General features: G+C 31.1%; 1 protein-coding gene and 2 long non-coding RNA genes across 3 annotated transcripts in view; 2 read left to right on the top strand and 1 right to left on the bottom strand.

Annotated features, from left to right (window-relative positions):
- The window catches only part of LOC111679124 (coiled-coil domain-containing protein lobo), a 776,294-nt gene that overhangs the window by 673,078 nt on the left and 76,631 nt on the right, over positions 1–26,585 (bottom strand).
- LOC124419488 lies at positions 19,377–20,061 on the top strand. Its single transcript, XR_006940639.1, has 4 exons — positions 19,377–19,405; positions 19,486–19,581; positions 19,667–19,778; positions 19,852–20,061. It is a non-coding gene; the product is annotated as an uncharacterized LOC124419488 (long non-coding RNA).
- Positions 22,316–23,560, top strand: LOC124419489. Its single transcript, XR_006940640.1, has 4 exons — positions 22,316–22,748; positions 22,829–22,924; positions 23,011–23,122; positions 23,196–23,560. It is a non-coding gene; the product is annotated as an uncharacterized LOC124419489 (long non-coding RNA).

The following is a 26,585-nucleotide window of genomic DNA, read 5'->3' as shown; positions in this document are numbered from 1 at the left end:
TTCAATTCTGAAGAAGACTTTCTTTGAAGACGTGGCAACTCAAAAATGCAATCCAAATGAGAATAATTAACATCCGCGTATTTTCATATTGCGTGCACAGGATTTTCCAAGCTGGTGCAAAATTCTCCGATGAGACTGGTAGATTTGAAATACATTGTAGTGCTTCACCACTGAGGCTGCTTTTTAGATAATAAAACTTTTCAACGGCTGTTAAGTCACTATTTGAATGAATCATAGATGTAAACAAATCATGAAATGGCCTCCAATCATGATAACTGCCAGAAAACTTGGGTAGTGTAATTTTCGGTAAGGAGCGTAAATGAGAGGAATTATTTATGGACTGATTCATGATGCTATTATCAGTAGACGTGATACTACGAAACTCTTCTAGAGATGTAAGCATTAGTGACTTGGCATTTACATACGTTTCCTCGCAGGCTGCATAAATATCCTCAGTAAAATATTTGTTTTTCCGTATCTCCTCAGTCAATCTGGTGCGTGTAATTTTATCATGGCAACTTTTGAACTTACTCCAATTAGCATCTAACATAGACAATCTGGTTTGCACCTGAGCTTGATTACATTCCTCCGTGGAAAGTGCATTAAATTTCATTAAAGCTGATTTTATATGTGAAAATGTCATTTCCTGACTAAGCAAAAGTGATTCTTGACTTTCAGTCATTTTGGCTTTATTAAGATTATTTTAAATAATATTAAAGCGAATACAATTGTTTTATATGTGTTCACTGTAAAATATTTGCTTCAGAATGATATGATATTAATAGTCCAAAATAAGAAATATCAACAGCGAAGAGATGTGAGCAGAGACACAGCGTATGAAGTAAGAGATACAGCGTATGATGTAGTAGAAAAGCAGCAATGAAATTACCCTTTTTGATGATTAGTGCAGCCAAAAAATGTGAGCAGAGAATAATTTAGCAGCAGAAAAATGCAGCAGGCAGCCAATTCAGCGATTTTGATGATGAGATTTCATGAGAGAACAACAGCAGCAGCAACAAATTGAAACGTACTCCCAAAAATATTACATATGCAATTTTAAACCGTTCTTTTTTATTTTTCTTATTTCTGCATCAAAAATGCATTTTTAAGATACCCTGCAGTTCTTTTAAATTAATAAGCCAGAGAAGACAAATTATAGATTTTTAAAATTAATGATAATAACTTGGGACCGATCCGATTAAGGACTAATCCGGCTCGAAGGACCATTAAATGTTCGTAAAATTTCTTGTATTGATTTTAGATCTATTAGATTGAAACACAGATAATTGATTTTTAGACTAAGTACAATTAACAATTTATTATGCACTAATGATGCGTAGACTAACTGACTGAGACGACTGCAATAAACTGACTGACTGATTATACAAAAAGAGGATATACAAAATACATAATTAACAAGCGAAGAATAATATGATATTTAGAGATTTAATTTAACACTGGACTACAAAAATTATTTTGAACATACTTATATACCAATTCTTGTCATTTCCGATACAGGTATTCCAAAGTAAAACATTACGAATTGTCTACCTATTAACATTTAGGACTATATTACTATAACCTGTAATTCAGTCATTGATATTTCTTAATAGTGAATGAATCGAAATTATAATTACCTGTATATTTTTACCTACATGATCATAAACGAAACAGAACGAAATGATCTGTCGAAAAAATTTAGGTAAAAAATAGTTATAAATTTCTGAAAATTTAAGCATAATAGGACCTTTCAATTATAAGGATAAGCAAACAAATAGAAAATAGGTAAATATAAGATTTAAATATGTTCTGTCATATTTAATACTAAAATATGAAAAATATGAAATTAAAGGATACAGGTTTAAATGAACATATTTTTAAATGTAATTGATATTGGCTTGAACATTTTTGTAAAGAATCGAGAATTTCCATATCTAACTAAAAAATGATATTAAGGGATAAATATGGACTAACTTGCTGTAGCTATCCGCGGCCCTATTAAAATTTTGATATAAATCATAGTTTTAGAAATGAAACAAATATGTAATATATGACAAAATCTTTATTTATGAACAAAACTCAATGAAATTTTCAACGCTTGCTAAATTGAAAGCAGTTTCCAAAACTGCTTTCAGTTTTCTAAACCCAGCTTTGGGATTTTAGAACATGTCGCCCAAAGTTGAAGTTTTGATAAAAAAAATAGGTCATATTGGGAAGGACGCAGTGGCAACATTTTCAAAAAATAGGACAAGTTTTTTACACCAAAGCGTTCTGCGTAAAGATACCTTTTAGAAAACTATAAAATTGTTCTTAAAGAAAATTTTATTTTATTAATAAAGGAGTTAAGACAAATTTTTTGAATTTTTAAATTAAAAAACGTATATTTTTGGATCTGTAAATGATATTGATCTGATTTTTGTATATTATTTGAAATTTTGTTGTCTAACTAACAAGAAAAAATTTAGTCCATTTGGTCCAAAATTACGCCCGGTAGTCAAAAAAAGGCGGACCAAGGAATGGTAAATTTTGTATCACTAAATTTTTAAATGCCTATAACTCGGTTATTATAAGAGATAAGATCTCGTCGAGCGCTTTCACAAAATATAAAAATCTTTGTATTTGGGTGAAAAACAAAAAAATGGCATGAGTTTAAAAATTTTACATGTCGTAGGTACCCTACTCTGCAGACCGCCCTGGGGCATCTGCAGAGTTCATCTTCAAAACTTAAACTCGAATACTCCTTGGCTCACGCCAAATTTTATCCCGATCGGATCAGCCGTTTACAAATGCCAGATTTATTTCCAAAAAAATTCTATTCTGCCCCACTGTTATTTTCCACAAATTTAATTTTCAAATTATTTTTTTTTTTTAATTTCTAACGAAAAATCTCTATTTCAGTTAATTTTTTCTTAATTTAAAATAAAAATACTCATTATCAAATTTTCTTTTATAAATCACGAAAAAAATAACGACTAAAAAACGGCCAAAAATTCAATTTTTAAACTTCAGAATATGATATCTAAAATTTTAGATGTGATAATGAGGTCAGATTCTGATTCAGAGTAGATCAATCAAAAGTATGCTTTAAATTTAATAAAACCAAATAAATCTACATCGGAACGAGAAGGCTGTCAAAATAAACATAGGTAAGATACATATAGCTTTAATTTAGAAATTTTGGTCGATTCGAAACAAGGTTTATGTAATAAATCACGTAAATTTCCAACTTGATTTTGTTGATAAAGTTTTTTTGCCCGAAAACATGTATCTTATATTAAAAAAATTTAGTTTTCTCCTCTCAACAGCATAAAAAGGCTCTGCGAATGTTGGCACCAAAATATAAAATGAGAAAACAGAAAACAAAAACATGAATATTTCGGTTTTATCATATATCCCTTCAAACATTTAAAAGAGAAAACTATTGCGCATCACCCCAGACCCCACGTCAGAAAAACTTCTGGACGATTGTCAGACGAGAACGCACATCTTACAAAAACAAAATACATTGATTTCGAATTTTCGTCTTCTAGTTGGGTGAGAACACACATTTTACAATAACAAAATACATTGTTTCCTAATTTTTATCTTCTTGATTTGTATGTTTATGTCACTTCTGGAAGACAGTTTGAAGAGCGTTCACATTAATGTTGTATTTTATTCATCTGGAAGTGTGGATTGTAGTCACTTCTGTACAATTGTCAGACGAGAGCACACATTTTACAAAAACAAAATACATTGATTTCTAGTTTTCGCCGTCTGGAAGTATACTTTTAGGTTACTTCCGGATGATAGTAAGAAGAGTACAAAAACAAAAAATATAAATACTCCATTTTTTAGCGTGAAAAAAATAAAAATAAATAAGGCAGAAATTATGCTAAGTTCACTGATGTTTTGTTCAGTCATGTTCAGTTTTTAATTATTCATCGTAAAAATTAAATGAGTTATTGAATTTAATGTTCATAGAAAAATAGTGTAATTGGAATATTGTGAATCTTAAGTAATAAAAAACAATATGACAGTGTTGTGTTAATCAACTGTTAATAAACATTTAAGAAGGTTTTCTTAATTGGCGAAGTGTATTAAATATATACCAAAAAGTATAAGGAAGGATTATATAAATAAAATTAAAAAGTAAGTTGTCATATTAAAATACTATTTTGGGAATATGTTAACAACTCTTAACGGCTTCCATTTCCATTATTTTTGAAAAAGTCTAATATGTTTAATTATATATAATATATATATATAATATATATATATATATATATATAATATATATATATAATATATATATATATATATAATATATATATATATATATATATATATTATTATAATATATATATATAATATATATATATAATATATATATAAATATATATATATATATATATATAATATATATATATAATATAATATATATATATATATATATATTAAAAATACATATAAAAATTTTATAGGGGTGAAAGAGAAGGATGTAGGATTTAGGTGAGGGTTCCGAGCAAATCCCGAAAAGGATGAAGTAGAGCAAATTGTGAAAGAGGTGAGTGATAGCATAGCTAAAGTACCTATTACTAAGAAAATACTTTTTGGAGCACAGGAGGAAGTTGAAAAAGATGCTTCAGGAAATCATAGTTAGTCAATCCCACGACACTCCAAAGGAAAAATCGGACTCTATCAAGATCTGAGGCAAAAAGGTTCAGGTCTCCCGGGGAGTTGACAACTGAGAATAAACCTAAGACGAAAAAGAGCTCCCCGTCTTCTAATACACAGTCGAAATTGGGAAGGTGCCGATTGGAAGAGCTGTTACAACAAGCTTCGAAAAGGACACTAAAAAACCTAAGACCACAGCATCAGTATCCACTACTGACAACGTTGAGGAGTCAAATCCTAAAATCGAGGAATTTACCATTAACTCGCCAGAAGAAAGTGTAGTTGCCCTTTCCAAAATTTGGAAGGCGCCGATTGAAAGGGCTGCCAAAACCGGCCCCGACAAGGACACTAAAACACCTAAGACAGTACCCAAAGCATCATTAGCAAGTACTAGCATTGTTGAGGAGTCAAATCCTAAAAGCGAGGAGGAAATCACTCACCCGCCAGAAGACAGAACAGCAATGCTCTCCAGAATTGGAAATGTGTCTATTAAACATGCTGCTATTCCTATACCTGATAAGGACACCGCAGTTTCATCAACAGTACTCACTGCATTAATAGCCACTTCAGGCTATCCGGAGGAGTCAAATCCAAAGAGTGAGGAGGTGACCACCAACTCGCTAGAAGACAGTTTAATGGATGACCATGATTGAGGTTATCCAAATAAACCTCCATCGCAGTGAGACATCTACCAACGTTCTGATGGCTAAAATCAACACAGGTAAAATACATATACCTTTAATCCAGGAACTTTGAACGATTCGCAACAAGGTTTCTGGATTAAATCACGTAAATTTTCTACGCTGATACAGGATCTCGCCCGAGAACATGTATCTTATTTCACAAGAACTTATGTTTTCTCCTCTCAACAGGATTATCAACATCGGATGCAACGGTGCTGAAGCAAGGTCGTGGCAACATATTCCTTGCATCTATTTACCTGCCTTTCGATTATCCGACACTACCACCAACGTCGGATCTGATGAAACTGGTTGAAGAGGCACAAAGGAAAAATAAGAAAATTGTAATAGGTTGTGATGCCAGCTCGCACCATGTAGCTTGGGGTAGTACAAACACCAATCGCAGGGGACAAGCCCTCATGTATTTCTTTAATACTAAAGACTTGATAACATTGAACTTAGGTAATAAAGCTACCGTCGTCAATAGAATCAGAGAAGAAGTATTAGATATAAATATATGTTCAGAAGAGCTTATAAACGAAATTCAGGATTTTAGAGTTTCGGACGAGCACTCTTTTTCTGATCATCGGTACATAAGATTCAAAATACTAAGGCCACCACCAAAGCCGATAAAGTTTCGGAATAAGTCTAAAACTAATTGGACAATGTTCGGGACCTTACTAAAGAACCGTTTAGTTCAGGACACTTTTCAATGTCGAAATAAAGAGGATATAGATGCCAAAGTGGAAACGTTCACAAGTGCCCTGGTTGAATCGTTCGAGGACAGCTGCCCTCTGCGAGAGCGGAGATCTGCCCAGGAAAAACCCTGGGTAACTGGGGAGATCCGGAACCTTGGGAAGACTCTTCGCAAACTATTTAACCCGGCGCGGCGAAAAAAGACCGCAGTATACTGGGATGAGTGAATATAAGAAAATCGTTCGAAAAGCCAAACGAGACTCCTGGAAACTTTTCTGTGAACAGGTAGATAGCGTAAATGACCTAACGAAGATAAAAAAATTCCTTTCCAAAACTCATGTCCAGGAGGCTTGAGGATATGGAGGAGACAATGAAACTCCTAATGGATTCTCATTTCCCACCCGGTATATCGAATAACATAGATGAACCGATATTGGAGGAAGGGGAGGGTAACACGGAAATAGTTATTACAACTAACCATGTCAGTTGTAATAACTACCAATCAAGAGCTTTGCTCCATAAAAAGCTGCAGGGCCGGATGGAATTTTCCCGGCACAATTGCAGATGGAGGCATCTGTCACAGATATTCACTGCATGCTTAATATTGGCATACACCCCAGTTAAATGGCAGGATGGAAGGGTAATATTTATACCCAAACCAGGGAAACCTAGCTATGCGACACCTAAGTCCTATCGACCGATAAGTCTTACGTCCTTCCTACTTAAAACCTTGGAACGGATAGTCGATAGCATGGTTAAATGCAGCATACCATAAAAAGACCTTAAATATAAACAGCATGCTTATGTAAAGGGACGATCGGTGGAAACCGCTTTAAATGAAGTTGTCCACTACATAGGTGAATCTTTCGATAGCAAACTGTATACACTGGCGGTATGCATTGACATCGAAGGCGCTTTCAATAACGTGCACACTGATACCCTTATCCAAACCCTAGACCAGTTTTATGTTGACCGGGTGCTCCGTAACTGGATCAACTACATGCTAAGGAACAGATAGATAAGCTGCGAGATGTACAATATAACTATCAGGAAAAAGGTATTTCGCGGTATACCACAGGGTGGCATTTTGTCACCTTCACTCTGGGTTATCACGATTAATAGCCTCCTAAGGACCCTAACCGAGAAAGGACTTAGACCTGTCTGCTATGCAGACGATGTCGTAATACTTTTAAAGGGAAAGGATCCAAATTACTTGTGTAGAAGAGCTGAGGAGGATCTGAATAAGGCCTTGAGCTGGGCTCAACCGAGAGGCCTCAATGTTAACCCGGCGAAGACGGAAATCTGTCTTTTCACAAGAAAGACAAAAATTTCTACATATACTGAATCTTGCTTCTTGGGCAAGAAGATACCGGTGACAGACAAAGTTAAGTACTTAGGTGTAATATTTGACCGGAAATTTAAATGGAGACACCACATAGAGAATAGGATCAACAAGGCACATCGGTGCTGGGCGACATGTAGGAGAACCATAGGCATGAAATGGGGTCTTAGTCCTACTATGACAAATTGGCTTTATAAAAGTTTAATTAGACCAATTCTAGCTTATGCTTCAATAATCTGGTGGACTGCTTTGGACAAAAAGTGTAATATCAAACTACTACAGAGAGTTCAGCGTACATGCTGCTTGGGTATAAGTGGTGCCATGTGTACTACTTCAACCAAGGCTCTGGAAACGTTGCTAGATATTCCACCCATTGAAACATATATAAGATATGAGGCAGCGCTTACAGCCGAACGGCTCTTTACTTTAGGCGAACTGGCCAAAAACGGTTATAGAACACGTCATCAATGCATACTGGATACATTGGAAGGTTATACACATTCATCGGACGTGCCTGATCGCATACCAGACACTGAATATGTCGAAACTTTGAAACGCTAATCCCAGATAGAATGTCTTGGTCAAGCGGAACATTAGAGCAAATACCAATAGGAATCCGTTGCTATACTTATGGCTCTAAATTAGGGGACAAAGTGGACCTGGGGTTCTATATTGAAGACCCAGAAACAGAAATATACCACCGTTTACCTAATCATAACACAAGCTTTCAGGCAGAAGTACGAGCAATAACGGAATGTGTAAATTGGATTAGAATAAATATGGCGCCCACAGGGCTTAATATATTTTCTCCGTGGACACACAGGATTACGAGCACATCTATACAAAATTGGACGTGCGGATTCAGACGAATGTAGACCGCTTGGAAGATTCTTAGGAATTACGTCCAGGAAACTGAGTTTCTGAACATGGAAAAATAATACATTCAGTGAAAATTTTTTTCTTGAATTGGAGCGCACAACAGGCCCGATAGTGACCTAGGTGTATTTCTTCGGATTTGATGTAGTATATATCCTCCTATCAACCTAAGTATTAAAAACCCCTGCGTCCGGCAGAAGGACGGCTGTACAGGACACTTCTTTAAAGGAAGCCAAATTGCAACAATCTTAGATACTATGACACCTTTTGGTGTGTCATTACGTCCATTAGGGTTGCCAGCCTGGCTGGATTGTCCAGCTTCTTTGATGCTTGTCCAGTTTCAACCTAAAATTTAATTTGTCCAGCTAAATAAAATATTTTTAGTACACTGCAATAATTATACCCTACAACACTTTAGTGGGGAGGGTATATTGGATTTGTGCTGATGTTTGTAACATACAAAAATATTCATCCTAGACCCACCTTAAAGTATACCAATCGGCTTAGAATCGTTTTCTGAGTCGATTAAGCTATGTCCGTCCTTCCGTCTGGCTGGCTGTCCATGTAAATCTTGTACGCAGGGTACTGGTCGTAACTTTCAAAATAATTTGGCACGCACGTTTTATTTGACAAGGACAAAGCCTATTGAAAATGGTTAAAATCGGTCCATTATTTCACCTAGCCCCCATAGAACAGAACACCCCGAAAAGGGCTTCTGAGCTCATAATTATGTTAAATATACAGATATATCGATAAAATAAGGCACAACTAAGTTTTATAGAGGTCTTGATGACCCTGCCAAATTTCATAAAGATCGGGCCCCATTTGACCCTAGCTTCCATACAAAGTCCTCTTCAGAAAATTACTTGAATGTCGCAAATTAACTTATAGACACAAATATCGCGATGAAATTCAGCACAATAAAATATTATCTAAATATAAATATATTTACAAAATTTTATCGGGCTTGGTCCATATTTGCCCCTAGCCCCCATATAAAGCCTCTTTCAGAAAATTAGTTTTCATCCATAAATTGGTTAAATGTATCGGAACAAGATAATATTGAAGATAAATGCTTTATTATGAAAAATAAATCACATTTAATATTTATAACTGGTGTAGGGTATCATATGGTCGACCACGCCCGACTATACTTTCTTACTTGTTTTTATGTAATATTTGTCAAATCATGTTAGCCAACTCTGATTGTACATTTGGTATACAACTATGTTATGATTTCCCTCTTCTATCATCATGTCTCAACACATGAACAGCTGAATGTCGTAATAAATATTAGGTCTGTTCGCATACTCGATAATTTGTAACAATTTGCAACAATTGTTATTGAATTCCGTTCGCGTACTTTCGAAAACATGCAACGACAGAGTAAGAGAGCGTTAAAAATTACAGTTCGTTGATAGAGAATTTTTTGATTTTACTGAATATTTTTTCCCCAGTAAAAAATATCCAACAACAAATGTTTGATTTATGAACATGTTAACAAACCAAAGAAATTAAAAATTTGTTAAATTTCATATTTTTTGTATGAAATACATTAATTAATAACACACGAATATTAAAAAATTATTTGTAATTATATTTATTTTAAATTTATATATGTATCATAAATTAGTTTTTAAAAGAGTTTATTTGTCATGAAAAATCATAACAAATATTGTCAATCTAGCGTTTTTAAAACAATTTAGTTTGTCTTTCTCTTATCGAATTTGTGTAAATTTATTTTAATAATATGTTTGTATCATGAAGTTTTAAAACAATAATATATTTTTAATGATACTACATGTTTTGTTAACTTTAAATATTCATTTATTTATAGGAAAAATCAAAGCTACAATTATTTGTTTTTTAGTGCTTTGTTAGCGATTGAGATTTCAGCAAAAGGGCATTACCAATCTTTGTTTATAAACAAAATATTGGATTTCGCGTATTTTTTTGGACATTTTTTGATTGAGAGAGAGTAAATTAAAAATTACTCTCTATCATAAAGTTACTGTATATTTCTTACAGGAAAGTACGCGAAGTTGCGAGCGATAGTCAATTTCTTTACGTACAGCTTACGTACTTATGATTTTTAAAATTTAAAACTTCAAAAGTAAGTTAACGAAGTGATCTGGAAAAACTAAAAATATATTCATACTCTGTGGACTATAACACCGTACAACAAATTGGGAAAAATTGTTGCACACATGAGCAAGATCCTATACGTTAGAAACATCATACTTGATATAGTTAAACTACATTTTTGGATTTTTATTTTCTGATCGTTTCTTCCTTTAAAAGGACTTTAAAGTTTAAAAGGAAGAGTAAGTATAATTATATTTAGCTTAAATTTGGTTTGGTGCAGTAGGTCAATATAGGTATCGATTGAAAGAGGAGAATAACAGTATTTTTACAAATAAAATAGTTTTAAAATGTTAGAATAAAAAAACTAAAAAAAATGTCCTTTTAAATTCTATAGTCAGTTTTTTAGAAAAAATATATGTTATATTTACAAATATGGAGTTGCAGACTCCCAAATTTTAATGTCTTTATCTTTATTAGTTCTTTGCAAAAAAATTAATAGTTAAGATGTATTCAAATTAAAAAATTTTTGTTGAGAATATTTTGTTTAATTTAATTTATTATTTATACCAATTACCTACCCCCATTATCCCAATGTCTGTTAATTTTTTATCCTAACGTTAAATTGACAGTTTTCAGACAAAATATCTACCAATTAAACATAACCGGTGGTTGAGATAACAGGTCTTAAAATATATAAAATTTTATTTCGTATGATTATGACATGTTCCGAATTCTAAAATCCACTTCAGGATAATATGATAAGCGCAATATTAATATAAATGTAAATTACAATATAATTAATATAAACATTAATATCACGATGAAAAGCTACATAAAAAACTTTTATATATGTAGACATAAATCTCTCCTCTTAATTTTATAATATACATATTAAAGGCCTGCTTATGATGGCGCACACGATACTTGTTTAACAAATTGTCGCATTATTGTTGTCTTGTGCATGCCTTTAATCTCTATTTGATTCTAGCCCACATTCAGAAATTAGTATGATTCCATACACATTGCACATATAAATTGATTTTTTCATTTCGTTTTTAACACATCGAAATGTTGGTCATAGACCTAAAAAGTATACACATCCTCTGTCTGTAAGTTGAAAAAACGAGGTAGAAAACTCATTATATTTGAGCTGCAAATTTAGACGCTAATTGACACATTGATGCCTATTTTAGTATTAATACATAACAATATTTTGATGATGAGTATTTCATTTCGCACATTCGAATCAACAATTTTATTTCAATATTACACAAATCTGAGTTAAGGTAAATTTGCTCGTTAAATGAATACTACGTTCCAAAACTAATATGTATTTATGTAAATTTTTTTAGAAAAGGTTCTAAATTGATGTTCCGGCAATTGAATTTGTCTCTGTTATATTTATTAGTTCACATGGAACAGTATGAGGTACTTACGCAAATTTCGGAACATGATATTTTTTTATTTAGGAAGTATGTAGTTAAAAAATTTCAGAAATTATAAAATTCTTAGAGTTTTTATTAAAAATTGATTGTTTTAATTTAAATACATCTTCTGTCTGCTAAAATTTAACAAAATAAAACAATTTTTTACAATATTAAAAACAATTAAATTTATATTATCCCGAAATGTTTTTTTCTTAAAATCTCATATTTAACAATTTCAGTTAGCGGTTATTTCTGTAGATGTTTCGCATTACTATTCTTATTAAGTACTTTAATGTTTAATTCACAATTACGTTTAATTTATTCTCACTCAATGAAAATTATACTTTAGTTAGTGATTGAGTGATTTTCCCTTAGCATTCTCTATAAAGTTTCAATGTTTCATTTATGATTTATTTTCAATCGTTTCAATTCATTTTCAATTCACGCTCAGTGATAAAATGCATTACATTCAATGATATGCCGTTTATTTTCTCAATGAGTGACTTTCTGATTGAATTTTTTTGAAAAGTTAAAAATTAATGGTCATTGAAGCTGACGATAAGAAAAAGAAAAAAATGCTAATTGAGACCTCAAATCGATCAGTTGATTAAGCTACGATTTTAAAACAAAAAAATGTATATATTTTGTTGGTTAATTTAGGACCGTATTTAGAAATATGAATCCAAAACAATATCTGAAATTTTGTATGAAAAACACTAACAAAACTGAGTTGTTTTCATACAAAATTTTAAATATTGTTTTCTTTTCTTCTTTCTGAATTTGAGCATTAGTTAACTAAGTAATTCGGAGAACTGAAATAAATCCAAACGAATACTTATATTCACGTAGAAACACTTAAGCCTTTCAATCGGTGTTTCACATAACTTTTAAAGAAAATTTAAAACCACGTGGAACCAGGTAAATAGTTTGAAACCACGTGAATAATTTGGGTTCCAAGACTCCAAGTTTCCCTTCGAAGTAAGATGCCAAGACAAGTCCCACGTAAATTATAGCCTGTACCACTTTGCCTACTATTCTTCTCAAGCTTTGGAAGATTTCCTTTATTACTAATGACAAGTTGGTAAGGTATGAATTATGCATTTGCAACTATGTTTCCTGAAGGTATTTAAATGAAGTTATACGAGAATGCAGATAGGTACCGTAATCTAATCAGAATTATATAGTTTATCTTATCATACTATATATGTATTTGCTATAGAACATTTAATAATTTAATTTTCTTTAAAACTAATTAACTTTTAATTAAGGCTATATTAAGTTATTGTTTAAATTCATTCAATATTGTGATTAATCATATTTGATAAAAAAAATTTCGTCGCTAAACTGGTATTATGAAGACAGTTATGAGCGCTAAAGTAATTTTCTGTACAGGATCTCTTATGAGACGTATGGTCAATTATGGACCAATTCTCATAAAATCTGACAGAGATATTTTAGTTCCTTTATTATGTTGAATTTTGTCGCTATATTGCAGTACATTATGAACTTTAAAGTCATTTTCAGAGGAGACTTTTTATGAGGGATAGAGTCAATATATACCGATCCTCATAAATTTTGACAAATACATTTCCAATAAAACTTTTTTATATTGAATAGATGTTTTTTAATCAATATAGTAATTTTCTGAATAGGGCATAATATGGGGTGAAATCGTTGACCGATAGTTCGCATTTTGAAAGCCAATCAAACTGAGTCAATTAAAAATATTTTTGCAAAATATTTCAGTTTTCTATCTTGTTTTTTTCGACTCCATCGTGTTTTCAACAATAAATATATGTCTTTTCGCAGATTCCTTAACAAATGCAATTAATATTTATTTTAAAAAATAACTGAGTTTTTAACGCGTTTTATTAGCGCAATTTAAAAATACTCCACATATGACTTTTTGGAAAACAATTTTAAATTATAAAATTCTTCCCATTTTATGTACAGATTTGGAGATTTCGTTCGAAATTTAAGTTTAAATTATAATACCATGTAGTGGATGTTAGCATTACATTCATAACTTCAGCAATATTTGTAAACGTAATCTATCCAAATTATCCGACAAATTGGCAAAATATAGAATTTAAGACGATAAAATAAAAACTAGTATACAACATCATCTAGAAAATGTAAATACAGAACTAAAAGTCATGGTGAGATAGAAGAAGTCAAAGGTCATGAGTATCAAATCTTTGCATATATCGCGATTATTGCTCGTCGTACGAGTTTAGATGTTATTACAACTTTTATATACAATACAATTTAATTTTCCTTAGCTGTGTTACTTAAAAATACCACTTGATTAATACTTTAAAGATATTGTGATACTATTCTTCATCAATTAGCAGAAAATACTTTATTTATTCTTATTAAATCATTTATCTTAGAATTTCGGCTAATTAGCACAATAATTGTTTATGCAAAATTTCAAATAGGTATAGAAGTTGCAATTATACTTTAAATTTTAAATTTAATTTGGAGAACATAATCTACTAACTACGTAGACTATTCCCAATTTTTTTCATATAAGTATCGCGAGTTCTTTACATAAAAAGTTCCAATAGAAATATTAAAGGAAGGACGGACGAGTTTGAATCGACCCAAAAAGTGATTTTAAGTTCATGGATGCACCAAAAGGAGAGAGAGGAATTATTATTCACGGTGTTAGATTGACTAGTGTAAATTAAATAATTTTACGGCGTTGTTATGATTTTAATCAACTCATTTCATATGTGGAAAACTCATAGGTAGTTTTTTTAATTTTATTTTTTGAATAAAAGCAAACAGCATTTAGTTCAATTGTTTGCAAAAAATAACCAAAACGAAAAAATAATTCACATGTACACATGCAAAATAAAAATAACCAATTTTGGTTAATAATAACCAAAGTGGCAACACTGATCCCAACAAACATTCTGTGAGGGCATCAACAGCGTTGTGATGTATTATTAATGTAAGTTTTGTTTTTTTCATATATTTTGAATCGAATATTTTTATACATATATATTTGTTAAAAAGTTTTCTTTATCATTAATTTATTAATTAATAATTTATTTTTTTGGAACATTTCAAAATTAATTAAATGTTTTTTTAGAAATTAAGAGAACTAAAAAGGTAGTATACAATGCGGGGTCCTTCGAATGTGTTTGTTAGGAATGTCACGAAGGACATTGGTTGGTGAGGGTAAAGGATCCAAAAGACATAGAGATCTCTTAGTAGTGTGTAATTGTGAAAATGATACCATTCCTAAACATAAGTAAAAGCTCTTCTGCATTTGTTAAAGTCCATCTGATTTTAGTTTATCTTAGCACGTTCCCTAAATTTTGTTTTGGTAAACTATAGTACAACATAAGCCAAGAACCAAACCGTATCTGGTGAGTCCTAGCCCTTAAAAGAACGTGCGGTGTAAATGTTAAACTTACACGAATTTAAATTGTCTAACAACACCTCTATCAACAATCTACTATTACAGATGGCGCCCAACGTGGGGCAGACAGTCCAGCAAATATGTGTAATTTATAAGTCATCTTAATATACTTGGATTTTTCTAGCACTTAATCATTTCCACAAGCATTTACTGGATTAACCAGATTAATTGTGATAAAATACTATCATGACTGGTCCGTAAACGATATTAATTTGTTCATTGCCATTTTTTTTCTTCAGAAATAACTGCTTGGAAACAAAATATTAACGTTGTAATCTTTATTTTCTTGTAGTCAATTTCCATACAACTATTTTGTTGCCAATAAAATTAGTTGTCCAGTCTTTGCTCTGGGTGTTTTGATTAGAAATATTTTGTCATTTAAAAAGGCAATATTTCATTCTCTATTCCAAAAACTAAGACCTCTCAACCCAAAAGTGCTACTAGAAAACCCCGTTCGGCTACGAGAAGCCAGGAAATAAATAGTAATAGAAATGTATCTTTTACACCTAATGATTCCGAATCAAATTTACTAGATGAAAACAATTATACCATGATTAATGCATATAATTCTCCTGAATATTATTCCTCCAATAATATAAGGGACGAGATAGGAAAAAATTACAGGGCTATTGAAAACCTGTCTCAAAAATTTGAACAGGTCAATTAAAATAGAGTTTTACCGGTTTTTACACAGGACTTATTTCCCACCAACTCTTGTCAAGATTCATGTCATAATATTCAAGATTCGAACACGAATTTTTAAATATTAATAAAAATAATAATCAAAATTTAGACCATAGTAATTTCTTCAATTTTAATTTTAATGATCCGGGCTTTAGTAGAAATAACAATTCAATGACTCTTGCTAATAGCTCAGGGTATACAGAAACGTCACGAGCAAAAAGCTATTTCCCTCTCATTCGCACAAATGATTTTTTTTAACTGTATTTTATATACCTCTTCTCACCAAACAATTTCAAAATCAAACAAAAGCTGATTTTAGACTTTATCAGGGTACACTAAACAGGTATATGCATCACTACAACAATACAAAAACAACATGTATTTTGTTTTTGTAATTGTATGAGCTCAATGTCAAAATAAATTAAATTATTTTTTGATGTTTGTCTTTTAAAAAAATTCTTAATTTTATTTCAAAAAACATGCAGTGATTTTAAATGGAATTTTAAGGGATATGCATGTTTATATACTTATATTAAGGTGGATGCTATTGGTAAATGTTACAGAGGAATTGGCAGAGGACCTGACAAAAGCAAGATTTTGGAATAACCTGATTTGTGCCACGAAATTTGTATCTTTAGCTACAAAAGTTTGGCAAACGAAAATGGGCGAAAACGGGCGCAATACTAAAGATTGTTGATATCTGAATTGGCCTGATTTATGCCAATAAAGTTGTGTTGTGGCTACCAAAGTGTGGCTAAAGACAACAGCCTTCTCAACGTGCGCAATACGGGGGATAGTTGATATCTGGAATGACCTGATTTGTGCCATTAAAGTTCTATTCTAAACGGATGAAGTTTGGCTAAAGACAGCGGACCTTAGAAAGGGCGCAATGCGGAAGATGGTTGAAATGTATTTTTTGTGCAAACAATATTATTTTTTTACAAACTAAACATTTTAAATTTTTTTATTATTAAAATTTTATTTTGTTTCAAATAAACAAAAACATATTTTGACAGAGAAGGTATGCAAATAAGAAAACAAAAAAATTATCAGCTGATCGATTGCATATACCTGTTTAGTGTACACTGGACTTTATCAAATGTCAAAAGTGACAACTCTGTATACTTTGTGCTAATAGTAGTAATGTAGCTATTGTTATAAAACGCTGGAACATTAGATTTTATGGTAGTTCTTCATGTCATAATATTCAAGATTCGAACACGAATTTTATAAATATTAATAAAAATAATAATCAAAATTTAGACATTGGAAATTTGTGATCCATGATCCATGATTTAGTAGAAATAACAATTCTATGGCTCTTGCTAATAGTAGTAATGTAGCTAGTGTTATAAATAGCTTGAACATTAGATTTGATGGTAGTTCTTCGAGTTTTCCTGTTGGAAAATTTTTGTATGTAATTACAAAAATGGCAACATATAACTTAGGGGAGATTTCACTTTTATGCGATCATTTTCCCATCTTAGTAAGTGAACGCTAAAAAGTGGTATTGGAGATATCAAAGTACAACTAGGAAAATAACTTGGGAAACTCTTGCTTATGCCCTAAGATAACAACATTAGGGAAATGATAAGAGACCGTAAACAATTAGTGGGAGAAAATTTCGATAAATATTATGCCGCCATTTTAAAACTTCGCGATAGGATGAGATTTCAGTTGTCAGAGATAGATTTAGTTGAAACTTTAAGTCGCAATTTAAGACCACAATTGAGGAAGGAACTATTTTATATCGAAATCCATACAGTAGCACATCTGAATATAAAAAATACTTGAATAGACCCCATCAACAAAATCGATTAAGCGAATTGGAGTATGCGAATTTGGAAGAAAATTATTTGGAGGATGTATCAGATATTAATAACAGTAAAGATATGATTTTTTGGAATTGCCGAATACAGGGCCAACTAAAACAACTGAGATAAATACTCCACAATTTAAATATACTTAATAACAAACCTGTTTTTTAAACCATCTTACCATAACTCGAAAGGCTTTCTAGATATAAAGACATTCAAAAATGAATATTTTTGAGTAATTTTTATTACCCAATTTCAACAAGTAAGAAAGTATAGTCGGTCGAGGCCGACCATATGATACCCTACACCAGTTATGAATATTAAATGTGATTTATTTTTCATAGTAAAGCATTTATTTTCAATATTCCCTTGCTCCGACACATTTAAGCAATTTATGGATGAAAAACTAATTTTCTGAAAGAGCCTTTATATGGGGGCTAGGGGCCAATATTGACCAAGCCTGATAAAATTTTGTGAATATATTTATATTGACATAATATTTTATTGTGCTGAATTTCATTGCGATATTTGTGTTTATAAGTTAATTTGGGACATTCAAGTAATTTTCTGAAGGGGACTTTGTATGGAAGCTAGGGTCAAATGGGGCCCGATTTTTATGAAATTTGGCAGGGTCATTAAGACTTCTATAAAACTAGTTGTGCCGTATTTTATCGATATATCTGTATATTTAACATAATTATGAGCTCAGAAGCCCTTTTCGGGGTGTTCTGTTCTATGGGGCTAGGTGAAATAATGGACCGATTTTAACCATTTTCAATAGGGTTCGTCCTTGGGTCAAATAAAACCAAATTTCATCCAATTATCTTAAAAATTGCGACCAGTACCTTGCGCATAAGGTTTACATGGACAGCCAGCCAGGCGGACGGACGGACATAGCTTAATCGACTCAGAAAACGATTCTAAGCCGATTGGTATACTTTAAGGTGGGTCTAGGGCGAATATTTTTGTATATTACAAACATCAGCACAAATCTAATATACCTTCCCCACTAAAGTGGTATAGGGTATAAAAATATGGAATCCAAACGTAATACTAAAATAATTCGTTCATTTTGAAAGAATGTAGTTAATAGTAGAAAATTCATAAATGCTTCATTAAATGCTATAGAGAATGTGAATACTGATTTTATACCTTACGTGAGAATAAATATTTTAGATATGAGCCTCAATTACTTGTATTGCTGGTTCAGCAGCTAAATTATTTTTGAAGAATATACCATATAAGAACCTGAACGAGTCTGTAGGGGCGCTTGTAGTAGAAAGCAATGATTTTATGTATTTTTATTTCAAAATTGTAATTTTGGTTGAACAACTTTTCTGTTGAGAAGAGTTTCATTTGAATTTAACGGTTTTTGGAGATTTGGTTTCAAATGACATTTCAATTTGTTGACAGCTTGTATTAAATGATAATGCAGTGCTGTTGTCAAAAGATAAAAGGAAGACATTTTCGATATATATTTTGGTATTGGTTTTTCTTATTTTGTATGTGTTAGTTTTTGCTGAAAAAACATTAGATTTCCAAATTTTCCAAAATTTTTTCTCTCAAATATTGGGTATAAAAAGGAAGCCATTGCCCAAAATCTTTCCTTTTTGCCTGCTGCTACCTACCAGTTTTCTTAAAAAAAAAAAAACGTCGTTACTCTGCCGGAAAATTTATTTAAAAAAATAAAGAAGTTTTTTTTTGAAATTGTAAGTTTTTATCCTGTTTCCATTATCCTTCGAATTTAATTCATGTTAAACAATGCAGTGTTAAACAATTTTTTTTTAAGTTTTAAATAAATTTGGCTTAAATTGTTCGCATTTCGTGAAAGGATCTTTTGGATTTTATATCCACAAAATTATATGTAACAGGATAATAAAATAATGTAAGTTTTGTTTTCTAAAGGAAAACTTGAGAAAAATCCATTTTTTTTCAAATCAGTTTTTTATTTTTCTAATTTTTTAACGCAGTAACGCCAATATCACAAATTTCAACTCAAAAGTAGGCAGAAAGTGTTTTTATTTACCCAGCGGCAACAAAAGTCAAAGAAAAAGAAAATCGTTTGTTTTTATTTACAAAAAGGTAATAATTAACATAAAGAAAACAAAACACACACATACAAACTAACATAACCAAAACCAAAATATCTTTACAGCACACAAACACACCTACGTCAATTTGATATATTTGACAAAATTCTTCCTAGCGACGAAACCTCCAGGCACAAAATCTTCGCCTGGGAAGGCTTCGTCCACAATCGTGCCTTCTTCGGCGTAAAACCAAACCTTCAGGGAAAGCTTTAGGTTGCAATACTAAGGTCTTAGAGACGAGGAGAAAAGTGTGAAAAGTGTGGGGAAAATGTCAATTGTTTAAAGAAAAAAAAATCCAAAAGAACACTCCAAAGTTATAATAAAAATCAGAAAAATAATCTGTGTGAAAGTTCGTGGAGAGTAATTTTGAAAATTTCATAAAAAGTTTCACAAAAATTTTTAATTATTTAGAAAAAGAAAAATTTAAAAACTAAAAAAAAAAAACTAAAAACCTTAAAAGAATCAACAAGAAGAACAAGAAAAATAACAAAAAGAACAGTTTTAAATATTAATCTTTATTTAATCAAATTTTAAAATTTTTACAAAATGTGTTTATAAATTAATTCGTAAAATATCGATTGTTCTTAAATCTATCACTTTTTTTTTACTTTTTTTTTAATTATTTTATTTTTTTTTCGTAATATCTAACTAAATCACTTTTTTTTTGTTGATCACTCGCGACAGAAAACTAAAGAAACTAAATGTAATGCAAAAATCAATATTGTTAGTGGTGAAAAAGTATAATTTATAAAAATATTTTAAAGCAAGTGTCAAAATTAATATAAAAACAAAAAATATTAGTAAAAAAAGAAACAAAATTAAAAAAAAAGTACATTGAGTTCAAATGTTAATAACATAAAATGTTAATCTGTAATTTTAAACACATAAATTTTTAAAAATTTCAACAAAATTATATACACAAACATCTACAGGAAGCAGACGAAAGATCTTTCGACGTGGGATCCTGGTAAATGTAAGTTTAGTTGCTCATTTTTTTATGTTATTTTCATTTTTTCTTTTAAACAAACAAAATATTAATAAAAACACATAACGTCCACTGATACGTACATACAGAATGTTTAATAAGTAAATATTGTTAACAGAAAAATTCGTTAACATGAGTGTAATTGTTAAAATCATCTTATATCAGTGTATGTAATGTCTTTTATTTATTCTCAAATACATTTAATATTTTACATTTCTGTAATTACATGTAAATTACATAAATGTTTAATTAACTAAATAACCCATAATTTTTCAAAACTCACCATAGTCTAGTGGATTGAGTTGTAATTTACCACTCATTAGGCCCTGGTTCGAATCCCAGTGAGGGCAAAGTAATTTTTAATTTATTTTTTTGTAAGCCCAGGTTCGAATCCCGGACGAGTTAAATATTTTTGTTTTTATTTTTTTTTTTGCTTTGAGACCCGAGTTCGAATCCCGATTAAACCCAATTTTTTTTTGAAATAAATATTTTTTTTTATTTTTTTTTAAATATTGATTTTTGCAAAAGATTGTTTTTACGCGATCTTCTCTAATTTTAATATGTTCAATATTAGTTAATTTTTTTTTAAAACGTTATGTTTAAGGATTTATTTTTGTTAATAAATAACATGAATTTCAAAATGCAGTTCTAAACTGTCTTTAACTGGTTCCTGGTGAACTGTTCTGGTTAGGGTAATAATCTTTGGGATCATACTTAATACCAACAGCATTTCCCTAGTATGATCATGGTTGGGAGGGGATAAAAGACACTGTGTTACCACCTTCACACAGTGCAGTTCAATATGTTAAATGCTCGTTTCCGTTTTCCTGTGTATTAGTCTCCCTTTCTCTTTTCTTTGTTCATTTCTGTTTTTTTTCCTACTTTACGCACGCACAAAATAAAATAATAAATACTGTGCATGTCGACGTTTACTCTACTTAAAGTAGCAACGAATCCTCCCGATTGCCGACGAGATAGAAGCCGGAAACTAGTTGCGTACTGGCTGCTTTAGTAGAGACAAGAGAGATTTTAACCATTTTCAATAGGGTTCGTCCTTGGGTCAAATAAAACCAAATTTCATCCAATTATCTTAAAAATTGCGACCAGTACCTTGCGCATAAGGTTTACATGGACAGCCAGCCAGGCGGACGGACGGACATAGCTTAATCGACTCAGAAAACGATTCTAAGCCGATTGGTATACTTTAAGGTGGGTCTAGGACGAATATTTTTGTATATTACAAACATCAGCACAAATCTATATTACCTTCCCCACTAAAGTGGTATAGGGTATAAAAATATGGAATCCAAACGTAATACTAAAATAATTCGTTCATTTTGAAAGAATGTAGTTAATAGTAGAAAATTCATAAATGCTTCATTAAATGCTATAGAGAATGTGAATACTGATTTTATACCTTACGTGAGAATAAATATTTTAGATATGAGCCTCAATTACTTGTATTGCTGGTTCAGCAGCTAAATTATTTTTGAAGAATATACCATATAAGAACCTGAACGAGTCTGTAGGGGCGCTTGTAGTAGAAAGCAATGATTTTATGTATTTTTATTTCAAAATTGTAATTTTGGTTGAACAACTTTTCTGTTGAGAAGAGTTTCATTTGAATTTAACGGTTTTTGGAGATTTGGTTTCAAATGACATTTCAATTTGTTGACAGCTTGTATTAAATGATAATGCAGTGCTGTTGTCAAAAGATAAAAGGAAGACATTTTCGATATATATTTTGGTATTGGTTTTTCTTATTTTGTATGTGTTAGTTTTTGCTGAAAAAACATTAGATTTCCAAATTTTCCAAAATTTTTTCTCTCAAATATTGGGTATAAAAAGGAAGCCATTGCCCAAAATCTTTCCTTTTTGCCTGCTGCTACCTACCAGTTTTCTTAAAAAAAAAAAAAAACGTCGTTACTCTGCCGGAAAATTTATTTAAAAAAAATAAAGAAGTTTTTTTTTGAAATTGTAAGTTTTTATCCTGTTTCCATTATCCTTCGAATTTAATTCATGTTAAACAATTCAGTGTTAAACAATTTTTTTTTAAGTTTTAAATAAATTTGGCTTAAATTGTTCGCATTTCGTGAAAGGATCTTTTGGATTTTATATCCACAAAATTATATGTAACAGGATAATAAAATAATGTAAGTTTTGTTTTCTAAAGGAAAACTTGAGAAAAATCCATTTTTTTTCAAATCAGTTTTTTATTTTTCTAATTTTTTTAACGCAGTAACGCCAATATCACAAATTTCAACTCAAAAGTAGGCAGAAAGTGTTTTTATTTACCCAGCGGCAACAAAAGTCAAAGAAAAAGAAAATCGTTTGTTTTTATTTACAAAAAGGTAATAATTAACATAAAGAAAACAAAACACACACATACAAACTAACATAACCAAAACCAAAATATCTTTACAGCACACAAACACACCTACGTCAATTTGATATATTTGACAAAATTCTTCCTAGCGACGAAACCTCCAGGCACAAAATCTTCGCCTGGGAAGGCTTCGTCCACAATCGTGCCTTCTTCGGCGTAAAACCAAACCTTCAGGGAAAGCTTTAGGTTGCAATACTAAGGTCTTAGAGACGAGGAGAAAAGTGTGAAAAGTGCGGGGAAAATGTCAATTGTTTAAAGAAAAAAAAATCCAAAAGAACACTCCAAAGTTATAATAAAAATCAGAAAAATAATCTGTGTGAAAGTTCGTGGAGAGTAATTTTGAAAATTTCATAAAAAGTTTCACAAAAATTTTTAATTATTTAGAAAAAGAAAAATTTAAAAACTTAAAAAAAAAAACTAAAAACCTTAAAAGAATCAACAAGAAGAACAAGAAAAATAACAAAAAGAAACAAAGTTTAAATATTAATCTTTATTTAATCAAATTTTAAAATTTTTACAAAATGTGTTTATAAATTAATTCGTAAAATATCGATTGTTCTTAAATCTATCACTTTTTTTTACTTTTTTTTTAATTATTTTATTTTTTTTTCGTAATATCTAACTAAATCACTTTTTTTTTGTTGATCACTCGCGACAGAAAACTAAAGAAACTAAATGTAATGCAAAAATCAATATTGTTAGTGGTGAAAAAGTATAATTTATAAAAATATTTTAAAGCAAGTGTCAAAATAATATAAAAACAAAAATATTAGTAAAAAAAGAAACAAAATTAAAAAAAAAAATGTACATTGAGTTCAAATGTTAATAACATAAAATGTTAATCTGTAATTTTAAACACATAAATTTTTAAAAAATTTCAACAAAATTATATACACAAACATCTACAGGAAGCAGACGAAAGATCTTTCGACGTGGGATCCTGGTAAATGTAAGTTTAGTTGCTCATTTTTTTATGTTATTTTCATTTTTTCTTTTAAACAAACAAAATATTAATAAAAACACATAACATCCACTGATACGTACATACAGAATGTTTAATAAGTAAATATTGTTAACAGAAAAATTCGTTAACATGAGTGTAATTGTTAAAATCATCTTATATCAGTGTATGTAATGTCTTTTATTTATTCTCAAATACATTTAATATTTTACATTTCTGTAATTACATGTAAATTACATAAATGTTTAATTAACTAAATAATCCATAATTTTTCAAAACTCACCATAGTCTAGTGGATTGAGTTGTAATTTACCACTCATTAGGCCCTGGTTCGAATCCCAGTGAGGGCAAAGTAATTTTTAATTTATTTTTTTGTAAGCCCAGGTTCGAATCCCGGACGAGTTAAATATTTTTGTTTTTATTTTTTTTTTGCTTTGAGACCCGAGTTCGAATCCCGATTAAACCCAATTTTTTTTTGAAATAAATATTTTTTTTTATTTTTTTTTAAATATTGATTTTTGCAAAAGATTGTTTTTACGCGATCTTCTCTAATTTTAATATGTTCAATATTAGTTAATTTTTTTTTTAAACGTTATGTTTAAGGATTTATTTTTGTTAATAAATAACATGAATTTCAAAATGCAGTTCTAAACTGTCTTTAACTGGTTCCTGGTGAACTGTTCTGGTTAGGGTAATAATCTTTGGGATCATACTTAATACCAACAGCATTTCCCTAGTATGATCATGGTTGGGAGGGGATAAAAGACACTGTGTTACCACCTTCACACAGTGCAGTTCAATATGTTAAATGTTCGTTTCCGTTTTCCTGTGTATTAGTCTCCCTTTCTCTTTTCTTTGTTCATTTCTGTTTTTTTTCCTACTTTACGCACGCACAAAATAAAATAATAAATACTGTGCATGTCGACGTTTACTCTACTTAAAGTAGCAACGAATCCTCCCGATTGCCGACGAGATAGAAGCCGGAAACTAGTTGCGTACTGGCTGCTTTAGTAGAGACAAGAGAGAACTCTGACACCATCAGATCAGTTGTATGCTACAAGTCAGTAACCACTGCTGGTGTTTCTCAGTATAGAGTTCTCGGTGAATGTTGAGATTGAGTTCCGTGGTTTAATAGAGGAATTGAAAATTTATTTAGGCATCGATTTTGTTAGGAAATTTAATATATTGGACTTGGATGCTAATGTTATGGAAGTTAATTAAATTTGTTCTAAGGAATTTGATAATTGTCACACTTTAACACCTAAAATTTCAAAATAATTAGAGAATATTATTGCCTATTTATTATATTGAGCATACAATAGAGTTAGAAAAAGGATCAACCCCGTTAAACAGAGATATTTCTGTGTTAAGATAAAAGGATGCTAAATTCGGTAACGATAAGGGATGCTTATCCCCAATTCAATATAAGTAATATACTACCGCGTCTACCGTAAGCAGAGTTCATAACCTGCTTGAATCTAAAACACGCTTTCTGGCAAATCAGATTAGCCGAGAACTCACGCGATGAGACTGCTTTCACAGTTCCGAATAGACCTTTGTATAGGTTTCGTGTTATGTCATTCGGGTTGACTAATGCTCCACTGGCGATGAATCGCCTGATGAATAACGTAATTTCACCATATTTGAGACATCAAATATTTATTTGCTTGGATGATCTCCTACTAGTTTCTCAATCGTTTGAAAACCATTTGCATCTATTAGCTGATGTAGCTAATAAATGCAAATGAAAGCGGGTCTAACCCTTAATATTAACTAATACAAGTGGTGCCTTAAAGAAGTTAGATATTTGGGCTATGTTATAGGTTATGGAGTATAAGACTTACCGCCCCCGAAGTCCGTACGTGAATTCCAAATTTTTTGGGTCTTGTCAGTTGGGATAGACGATTTATTGATAATTTTTCCTCATTTTGATAAACCCTTTGTGATGCAATGCGATGCCTCAACTCTTGGCATTTGCGGTGTTCTGGCTCAGAAGGATGTCGAGGGAGTTGAAAGGCCAACAAATTAAACCAATCACAAAGAAACTACTCAATAACAGAGCTTGAGTTTTTCGCTGCTTTGAAGACTACAAGGGTTTAAGTTCTCCATTGTCCATCGGAAAGGCAGTTTACAAACTGTACCCGACTCTTCTCTTTCTAGGTTATTCCTTGAGGCTATTTCTAACGTAGAGATACAACCGGAAATATATCTTGAACCTCCTGCCTAAGATGACTTAGAAAATCTAAACTTGAGGAACTCAATAGGTGATAAACAAGACAGTTTTTCTGACCTAATAGTGATGTGGAATTACATATATAAACGTATAACTTTTGCTAACGGTGACCCATTCGGTGAAGCAACATCTTGGAAATTATGGGTTCCTAAGAAATTGAATAACGAAGTTATTAAAAGATGTCATTCCTTGCCAAACTCCTCTCACTGCACATTGCGGCAAAGGTACTAAAAA

The sequence above is a fragment of the Lucilia cuprina genome, chromosome 4, assembly GCF_022045245.1.
Source record: "Lucilia cuprina isolate Lc7/37 chromosome 4, ASM2204524v1, whole genome shotgun sequence".
NCBI classification, from domain to species: domain Eukaryota; kingdom Metazoa; phylum Arthropoda; class Insecta; order Diptera; family Calliphoridae; genus Lucilia; species Lucilia cuprina.
Note: the sequence above shows the minus strand (reverse complement) of the source record. Positions and strands in the feature narration are given on the sequence as shown.